The sequence below is a fragment of the Centroberyx gerrardi genome, chromosome 2, assembly GCF_048128805.1.
Source record: "Centroberyx gerrardi isolate f3 chromosome 2, fCenGer3.hap1.cur.20231027, whole genome shotgun sequence".
In the NCBI taxonomy this organism is placed as follows: Eukaryota; Metazoa; Chordata; class Actinopteri; order Beryciformes; family Berycidae; genus Centroberyx; species Centroberyx gerrardi.
In genome coordinates, this window is record NC_135998.1 from 26,331,998 (window position 1) to 26,342,634 (window position 10,637).

Sequence of the window (10,637 nt, forward strand, 5' to 3'; positions counted from 1 at the left end):
CACACCAATTTGCCCCCATAAAGGCTCGCACTAAAACAGACTCCATCTGACATACTGGCGTATTAGCGGTGCAAAAGACACATAAACCACAGTGATTCACCCACACAAAAGCCCCTCACCTACTCTCTAGGCGCTCCTAATGAAGACCTGTATTTCACAGAAGCCACACAATAAACCACCGCGGAGCAGAGTGCCAGTCCTTTCTGCCGGCAAACACTTTGCATCTGCATCCTCCTCCTTCCTCTTGTTGATTATAAAAGCCATAGTGGGGCTCTGGAATTGTGTGCGTTTGTGTGTGTGTGTGTGTGTGTGTGTGTGTGTGTGTGTGTGTGTGTGTGTCCATGAATGAATGTGTTGTTCATTTCGACATCACAAAATTAAATCTGCCCCTGTCAAGATTTGCATACTTATCATGTCCTGATTTGGTGCTAATTTGTTTATTGTTATAAAATGATGTTTGCGTGCACTTCTCTCCAATCAAAGCACATTATTTATTATAACCCTGCAATGATTGATAATGGATATGTTTCTCTTCTTGTTCCTTCTCTCTCATCTGGCTGGATATACGTTAAAGACATCTTTTGAACGCCCTAAATCGAATGTACAGTAGCCTAAGTAAAGACTGTAATAACTTTTTTGTAATAACTTCAGAGTTGGATTGAGTGCCCCCAAATCTTGCCAAAGTTTTGTTTATTAAAGCACTGAATATCATATTTCAGTTACTACCATATTGCACAGAAGCTAATAGGTCATGAAATTGATGCTTGACAGTCAAACTTCAAATCAAAGTTTGACTGTCAAAAAAGAATGGAAATTCATAGCATCACATGTTGTTGCTGCACTTAACAAAAAGGTGGTGTGTGCTTTGCAAAAATGCCATCTTAACATCTTGACAAGCCACTTAATCTATCAATTCCTTTTTTTATATATGATTTTATTTTAGTTTCAATCTAGACACAGAACATGGCATCTCATACATTGTTAATATCAATTCCTAAAACCTTATTTTCTCTTTAAGTGAATAAATCTGCCAAAATGGTGCGATAATTCCACTTGTTTCCTATGCAGTTTGACTTGTTTCAATGATATTACAGAATCAAGTGACAATATCTGTACACGAGGCAGAATGAGGCCGATCACTCTGCTGCTATCGAGAGAATGACACTTGTTTTAAGACTATTGAAGGAAGTTGACTTGCATTGGAAACAAGTGAAATGATCTCACCTCACTTGCAGATTTTAACACTTAATGTCAGATTAAATGTCTTGTTGAGATGGATATTCTTGCCATAGGAAATGATTCTTTAGCCTCATGGCCTTTTAGAAAGCTTCCTTTTGCACCAAATGGCTGTAAAGAGACCCTCTATGATGCTGTGAAGAACCATGTATGAACCAAATATGTTTTGAAGAAGCACACGTGGTTCAGAGACATGAAGGGGGGCTGTGGGCTGAGAACTTGGAAAACTGGAAACTGCTTTTACTTGAGACCCAATACACCAATCCGCCCAGTGACTGGAGCGCCTCTAGTCCGGCGAGTCTCTCTCTTTTTTTTTTTTTCAGCACAGCAAGTGCAGATTATGTCACAAGGAGTCGGTGTGCAGTCATTAATATCCTTCCCTCAAGAGTTATAAATTTTACAATTGTATAATCTTTAACTCTGCCTCCCTCCCGCTCGGCGGCACGGCGCCTCTAATGCATGGGCTCTCATCTGAATGCTAATTTGCTATTTAAAATCCTCCCTTGCGCACGAGAGGGGGGGGTGGGGTGGGGGGGTTAGAAACCACAGATGTAGAGAGTATCAAACCGGCCCCCTTCTTCTCCCGCAGCACTGGAGCCCAATTAATTAACCCTTCGGCCGGGCGGGCAGGTTTCCTGGCAGCGGCCACAGGCGGCGGACCCGGCTCGCTCTCAGATTTAAATGCGCATCTCATTTCCACGGTGCTGAACACGCACAGCCGGACACTTTTAGCGGAGAGAGAAAGAGAGGGGGGGGGGGACAAAAAAGGCAGTTTCGCCACCCCAATATCCTTCCCCGGGTCCGGCATCTAATCCCTCGAGATGCCTTTTGAGGGGGCGGGTCCCGGGTCGGCCGAGTCACTTTTGGGGAGTTAAATGCTTCGGAAAGGTCCTATTGTTTGGACCACGCACACGGCGGCTATCCATTGAGCCCGTTTAAATAGAAAGTGACTGGCCTTTAATTGGAGTGGTCTGTGAGCAGTTGTCATATGGAAATATTTGAATAGAGATCATGTGCGGCACTTCACCCAAATCCACTCCGATTAGAGGGTTTGAGGGCAGCGGTGAGACCGAGGGATTAGATAAATGGACTCTATCAGCCAATTAACACTTTCACCGGCTTCAGGAACATGCTGGTTAACATTTGAAAGGAGTTTAGAGCTCGGTTTACTCGGGCAGCCACCTTTGTCCACTGGTTAATAACAGATGTGTCATAATACCGGGGATTAGATTAGAGTATTAATGGTTGTAATCTTGTTATGTTGAGATTACAACTGAGCCAAGGGCGTGATAGGCTTAGTCGGGCATGCGTGTCCTGATTGTTTGAGTTTTGGTTGTTTGTGGTTCAGATGACCACTTTGTAAGTGTCATAGGTTTGTTATAGCCAGATGTGACATACCATGCTACCAATATTTTATCTGTCACCCTATAAGCGTCCAAATGGAGCCCAGGTGCGTGTCTTCCTCTTAAAATAGGTCAAATCTATATAGAGGATCTATGGATAAACTGTCTTAAACAGTATAAGCACTTGGACAACTGTCATTAATTGTTACATTTTGTTTAATTTTCCATTGAAGATGATTTCATATCAGCTCACGGGCTGACAAGGTTACACGCTGCATTTGTTTGAGTTTGGCATCCCTAATCATGGCGTTTCCAATTGTATGATTTATGTTCACCGTCCAAATGCAGGCTATGATTACGGGCCTGGTGGCGAGTGCAGTTTGGATGTCTCCGCGAGGCGAAGGGAGTAAATGGGCGTTTTATTTATCACCGTGCCACAGCCCCCCTTAGCGGAAGAGCGCCCTCCCAAATTGAAATATAGCGGAGTTTACTCTCCTGATTAGGGCTCTCTCGCCGTGCTCAGCCCAAGGCTATCATCAAACAGAGAACAGCAGCGGGCTGACACCTAATTGCGTCTGGATTAATGTGGCCCGGAGTGACAGCAAAGCTTCCTTCCCTCAGAGACGACTAGCCCAGCAGCGGGGGGGAGTGCAGGATACACCCGCCTGCACTCAGTTTACCTGCAGAGCAGAGTTTACACAACTTCTATAGGCTGACATGGATCTTAAGGACATTAATTCATAGTAGCCTATTAAAGTTATGGGTCCTTTAAGGCTAAAGAAATGAATGCTTTCTCTGAAAATTGAATTGATTTTGTTGATATTGGTGGTTATTTGCCTCTTGGTCACCAACTGGATGATGAGGATAGGTCTCTTAAGGGGAAAAACATAAATTGATGCTTTTTCTGAAAATAGGCCTATAATTGATTTTTGTTTGTACCAGTGGTTGTTATGACCTTATGATGACCAACTGGAGGTCAGTTTACCCACTTTTATTGGGATGGCACAAATCTTCAGAACATACAAGTCTGGCTAATCATTAGAAGTATCAATCTGATGGGTCTTTTAAAGAAAAATTACTTAAACTAATGCTTTTCTGAAAGCATACTTGATTTTGCTGATATTGGTTGCCTTGTCATGATCAGTGACAGTTTACCCAACTTTTATTTTGCACCACTAGCAGCTGAGGTATTCAGACATGAGATTCTCTCAGCAGGCCTCATCTCCAGGCCCCATGCAGTCTCCCTGACCCCACAGCTGGATTTCAGTGTAATGTTTGAAACAAGTCATCACCATGCAGGCATACACTGAACTAGAAAAAACAGACTTATACATTTTCCAGAGGAAAATGTGTATGTTTCATGCACAGTATAGTATTTATTAGTATTTGTAGTTTATAATAGGCTAATGTCAGGTTTATTGAGCATTGGCATAATATGTAAGATGTAGTGGTTAATAAAAAGGTGATTATTGTAAGACAAATAATCACCAATATAAACAAAAATTAATTATACTTTAAGAAAAGCATTCATTTATGCTGCTTTTTTCCCTCCTCATATCACTTCCATCAGTTTACTTACCATGAAGTGTACTTTCAATTTATCTCAGAAACATTTACACCAGTCTTAAAAGGGCTATGAAAGAAAGAAAGAAAGAAAGAAAGAAAGAAAAAAAGAAGTTAGTTATGTATAGCAACCGAAGTGTATATAGTAGGAGTAAGTGGAGCACCAAAACATTTCATATTCTGAGTTTGCTTTATTTCATTGCATGAAAAAGTTGTGCACAGACTTGAAGTAAGTCAAAATATAGGCTTGTACAAAATACAAGCTGAATGGAGGTTTGGGTATAGTCTTTGCAGTAATACAGTAGCACAAGTAAATTGGCATGGACATGGATTGGCAAAAAAAAAATAAAAAAAAATAAATAAATAAATATATATATATATATTTACACAGTATGTATATATATATATATATATATATATATATATATATATATATATATATATATGTATATATATATATATATATATATATATATACATAATACACACAATAATCAGGACAGCGGCTAAAGATGCAGTGGAGTTTATAATGTATCTTAAAGTAGCCTGTATGAAGTAGATGACAAAGTTTGGGGGGGAAAAGGATTAGAAGCAGAGGTGTGAAGAGGAGTAAAGGTGTGTGCAGAGAAAAAACCCAGCTGAGATGAGATGAGACTTGGATGATCCCCATGGGGAAACTGGGTCACTGCAGCAGCAAATAGTAACAGGACACAGCAAAGAAAATAGAATATAAATAAGAATGTAGCAAAAGAGGGTAATTCTAATTTATGCAACCAACAACTGCAACACTAAATTAAATGCTAATTTGAAATGTATGAATGAAAAGTATGAAAAAAATGGATTACATGCAGCATTATGAGGTTGTGCAAAATAACAGTAGCTACGTACTGAGACAAAGATATATGCACTGTGAAATGAGTGAAAGATTATAAATATCAATACACCAATGCAATATATAACAAATGAGAAGAAGATGAGAATATGAAGGGAAACAAATTTGTGAATTTACAGTATAAGAAGGTAAGAATTAGTAGTAATTGGATAATAAGATTTGGCTTCTTGTTCCATCTGAAGAATATAATGTCGGGTGTTGATTGAAGGTGTGATGTTTTCATAGTGTTACATTAACATGAACCAGACTGTGTTTAGTCTGTAGTCTCAGTTACAAGTTGAGTTCTGACTATTTGTTTCTCAAAAATAATAACAAAATGTGACGAGGATAAAAGAATAATTTCGTATTTATTGATTAGGCTATAGGAAAAGTTATGACAGCGTTTGCATTAATGCTAAATCTCCTTATATGGTGTCTCTCTCCCGTGCTTTTCTATGAACCTTGTACAGAATTCAGCTGAACTTGTTTAATTCTGTCCCAGAGAGAAGCGTCCGATCCCTTTGGCAACTCCCCCCCCCCCCCCCCCCCCCCCCCCTCTCTCTCTCTCTCTCTCTATCCCGCCCCCTCCCGGGGTGTGAGGACCCCCTTAACCTGAACGAATAATGTGCGCGCGGCCCCGGCCGGCCCTGGAGGCGCTCACCTGAGCGTTACCGTACAAACCTCCCATAAAGCACCGGCAGGCTGTGACCTTTACTATAATTCATCACACGCCGCGGTGACAGAGGGGCCCTTCACAGGCCGATAATTTGATTACTATAACATCTGTAACATCAATAATGTCCGATGAGATTGTTTTGCGCAACCAAACATGCAGAGGCCATAAAGGATTGTGCGGCGGGGAGGAGCGTGCGTGTGTGTGTGTGTGTGTGTGTGTGTGTGCGTGTGTGTGTGTGTGTGTCATCGTCGTTGACATTTAACCGTGCAGCATGGTTCTGTAGCCTGTGGAGCTTGATCCCACTGAATAAATCTGTACAGGAGATGATGATGATGCTCATGATGATGATGATGACGATGATGATGTTGACGATGACAATGATGATGATGACGATGATGATGATGATGATGACGATGATGATGTTGACGATGACAAATGATGATGATGATGACGATGATGATGCTGATGATGATCATGAATTGGAACCTGAAAGATGCATTTTTATGATTGTCTGCCATTACGCATGCGTTTAAATGGCGCACTGGTCAGGAGACCGGCTACTGTATGTAGGCCTAACCGAAAGCAGCAATAACTGATTAAGGGCGAAATTGCCGCCTTACTGCCAGACATCACAGGGACTGAGCTCGAGCCAGCCAGAGAGAGACAGCGCTGTCAATCTATGAACTCATCTATGGACAAGGACGAATTCAAAATCTGCAAAACAAAACGATTGCGCATCGCGGAGGGGGTCTAATTTTGGGCCTCATTACTCACACGTGCGTCTTCTTGCAGAGGAATGTGTGTGTAGTGTGTATGTGTGTGTGAGTGAGAGAGAGAGAGAGAGAGAGAGAGAGAGAGAGAGAGAGAACGGGGGGGAGGGATATAAATGTTTTGCTTAACCAGAGGAAACACTGTGCCCGCTAACCGATCGTCGAATCCATTAAGCTAATTTATTAAATGCAATTTGCCTTGTGTCATTGAGCTGAGTAATGCTGGAGAGAGTTAAAAACGGGGAGACAAAGGGCCATTGGGCGGGACAGCGGGGATACACGGCCCTGACACGCGGAATTAGAGAGGAATTAAGAGACTCATTGAAGAGGTGGTTCCAGGATAAACACAGCAGCCATCATGGACAGAAAAGAGTGTGTGAGTGTGTGTGTGTGTGTGTGTGTGTGTGTGTGTGTGTGTGTGTGTGTGTGTGTGTGTGTGTGTGCAGCCATACACAGACCTGCAGAAAACACCCGGGTCCAGCCAGCCCATAAGGCCCTCAGTGGCTTTCTATATTCTCCTTCCAGGTGCTTTGATGATTGAATTTCCATGTTCAATAAAGCCTATATTTAGTGAGCTATAAAAGTGTGATTTGCAGCCGGTATTCCCACATGGTAAGTATGCATGATTAGCACTTTTCTCTGGGAGCTAATATGGTTGAGGTTGTTTTCCCCACGCGCCCGGCATTAAATCATCTTCCACTGTGTTTTGCAATCCTCTGTTCTGCTCTAAAGGCTCCTTCATTCTGCTGCTGCCTCGCTCCCACTATTAGGCATTTAAGGCTCCCTGCAACACAAAAGTCTGCCTTAAACTGCAAGGTTGACTTTTTTTTTTGTGTTCTTCTTTTTCTTCTCCTTCTTTCAAGTCCACATCAGCTATTTGTCTCACTAGTCACAACTGTTAATGTTACATTAGAAGATTGATGTTTCATCATTTTAACCACGTATCGTTTCATGATAACGAATGTAAAATGAAACGGCAAAGAAACGCGCTCCAGTTCCCCACACTGAAGGTTTTTGGGGGGAGAAGAAGAAGAAAAAAAGAAAAAAAATCTCATGCACCATGGTTATTAGCTCGGGTAATTTATTTTGTGTATGTCAGAAAACAAGAAGACCAGAAAAAAAAAAGAATATATAGGCTTTCTTTTCCATTACCAAACATTACAACCTTATTTCCATCACTGCACCGTTAAGTAATTTGCGGGGGAAAAAGCCAACAGAGTCTGGCGGCATTCTCGGTGCGTGTGTTTAAACCCATTACTTTGCCTTTTAATCAAACGGCGCACTGGTGTCAAAACGCACTATTTTCTCCATGCATCTCCCCTCGCTGGTTCCAGTTCACCGGGTGACCTTGAAAATGTTTGCTCTCCTAAACGTCTCCCTCTCCCTCCCCTGGCCTCCTCGGCTCAAACCTCTCATCCATTTCAGCTTATCCGAGGGAAACGCGGCTTTCAGGCAGTCCTGGTCGGGCCGGTGCGTATTGGGCAAAGTAATCACTTTTAAGACGGTGATAACGACGACAGCACGGGAGGGGTGAAGGGGTGGATTCATAGTCAGTGATGGTTGGTAAATAAAAAGTGGGTAAATATGACCTCCAGGCAGTTATCATCATAAGGCAAACAACCACCAATACAAACAAAAATCAATTAGGCCTATATTTCCAGAAAAAAACATGAATTCATGTTTTTTCCCCTTAAAAGACCCTATCCTCCTATCAATTGCTGCTACTTACCATGATGTATACTATTAATTTATGTCATAAAGATTTATGTGAGCTTAAAAAGGAGGGTAAGCTGAGTTGAGGTGGGCTTGCCCTCCACTACTCATCTCTGCTCATAGAGAAAATAACAGCAGACTTCACATACAGTACACCGTGCCATGCTGGCTTCATGGGCCTATAACTGTAGTACAAATCTGATGTTTTCAACCAAATGATATGACGTAAACCATTTGTTGTATAAATCCTGATCAGTCGAAAGAATTAGGTTCCAAATGAATATCAGTCCATAATTGTTCTACTATTATCACATCAGCCTCAGATAATGGACTATTGCTTCAATTACACTGCTGATCAATTGATTTAACCTGCAGGTGCACGGATGTGAGAAGCACATAGCCGACACGTGAGACAGGATGCAATGTAGTAAACATATCTGTGTGTGAGAGTCTTTGGGACGGAGGAGTGTGTGCGTGCGTGCTTGTGCGTCTCTCTCTGTATGTGTGTGTGTGTGTGTGTGTGTGTGTGTGTGTGTAAGCTGGAGGGGAGGAGGGGGAGGAGGGTAGCTGAGTGTGAATGTAACAACATTGGGCCGTATGATTTATCGCAATGGGAACGCAGCTCCAGTTTTTTGGGCCTGGCCTGTCCTAACGCATTTCGCTCCAGCCATCAGCTATGATTAAACACCTGCTGTTGCGGGGGAACAAAGCGCACTAATCCAATATGTATTTCTGACATCTTAAATATCACCCAATCCCCTGACATCACGGGCCGCTTTTTCCGCGGGATGGAATTCTAAAACATATTTTTCTAATTTATGGACGGACTATAAATCAAAATTAAGCCCGTGGACAACGAAATATACATCAGTGCAAAAAAAAAAAAACTGACGATGAAGAAGGCTCATAGCTGCAGCAACATGCTCACACACAGCACAGGCGACTGAAGCACATGCCCTTGCAAGCGCTCGCTCTCTCTCTCTCTCTCTCTCTCTCTCTCTCTCTGACTCTTGATTCCTTGATGTTTCATAGTGAATTTTCCTTGTGATTTCCAGTATTTATTAGTCATATTTCGAAATTACAGTACGCAACGCAATAGTAAACTCCTATAGGCTACGAGCAAAATAGCAGCCTATTAGCCAGTGCATGTTTTGTCTCCATATAGCTTCATCTGCTCGGCTAAAAGGTTCCTCAGCCATTTTAAACCCTCAAATGTTCATTTAGCTCTATAAATCGAATCAGCACTAGTGATAAGTCATTCATTCGCGCCTTTTAAACGTGCTCGCAGTCGATTAGACACAATTTAAGGCCTAAACTGGACAGGGACCTGTGGGGTATTCCTTAATTGGTCTGCGATTTACATCCCTAACTGTAGCCTATACACGATGTTCTCCACGGGGACCTGTCATTGATGGCGGTGGAGACAGATACTGTTTTTAGTCCTGTCCTCGGTATTCTGTCGCACTGTGTCTGATGGGGACAGCCAATCAATCAATTCAAATGAAAATGTGCTTTATTGGCTTTATTCTAATACAAAAAAACATTTATTGCCAAAGCAAACACAACACATATGAACAGATTCATCTAACAGCCATTGACAACAAAAGCTCCAATAATATCAAATCAGCCAACCAATTAATCAGTGGACAAATGTATCTAAGGCCATACTGATCTGTATTCCCCACGTTTTGTCCCATAGTTAATGTCCTTTCTGGGTGAAATTGTGACAGGTTAATTAATATTCTGCTGTGTGACACGTTTATTCCCGCCTTGAATATATTGTAGTTTTTAAATTGCTTTATTTGGGGGAAATGTTTTCAAAATGACTACATATTATTTTGAAGTTAGGATGGATACGTTCCTCTTACTTCTTTATAGTTTATAGTTCTATATAGTTACATTGTATTAGGAAGTGCTGCTGTGTCTGTACCCCACCCCCCCTCCCCTCCTCACCCAAAGGCCACTGTCCCCCCATGAGGTGACGCTCATTGTATGTGACTCCTCAATTCCGCTGCTTCCCTGCATTTACAGCACATTTCTGGCGCTGTATTACCGCGCTATGAACTATCTGGACAACTGGTGTTTGCAGCAGGTAATGGATTTTTTTTTTCTGGGCCACATGCTAGTGTGCTGAGAAGCCATTTCTACTGAAAAAAAAACCAAAAAAACACCCATAAAAGTCCAAACATTATTCTATTTGTTCATTTGTCCGCTATTCATGCCCTTTGCACTGTCCTAAGAGGCGTTATGTAAAATTAGTCCTACTGTGTACTTGTTTATTCTATCACGACAATGACCCATTACAGGATAACTGAAAAACGAACCCAGATAATTGTTTATAGTGCCCCTAATGAATGCACTAATGACTGCATTTCATGCCTCCTAATGAAAATAAAGTATATTTTCAAGCATATAAAGTTTGTGGCCAATAGGGCGGGTAATTGTCATAATGTTTTGTTATTGAT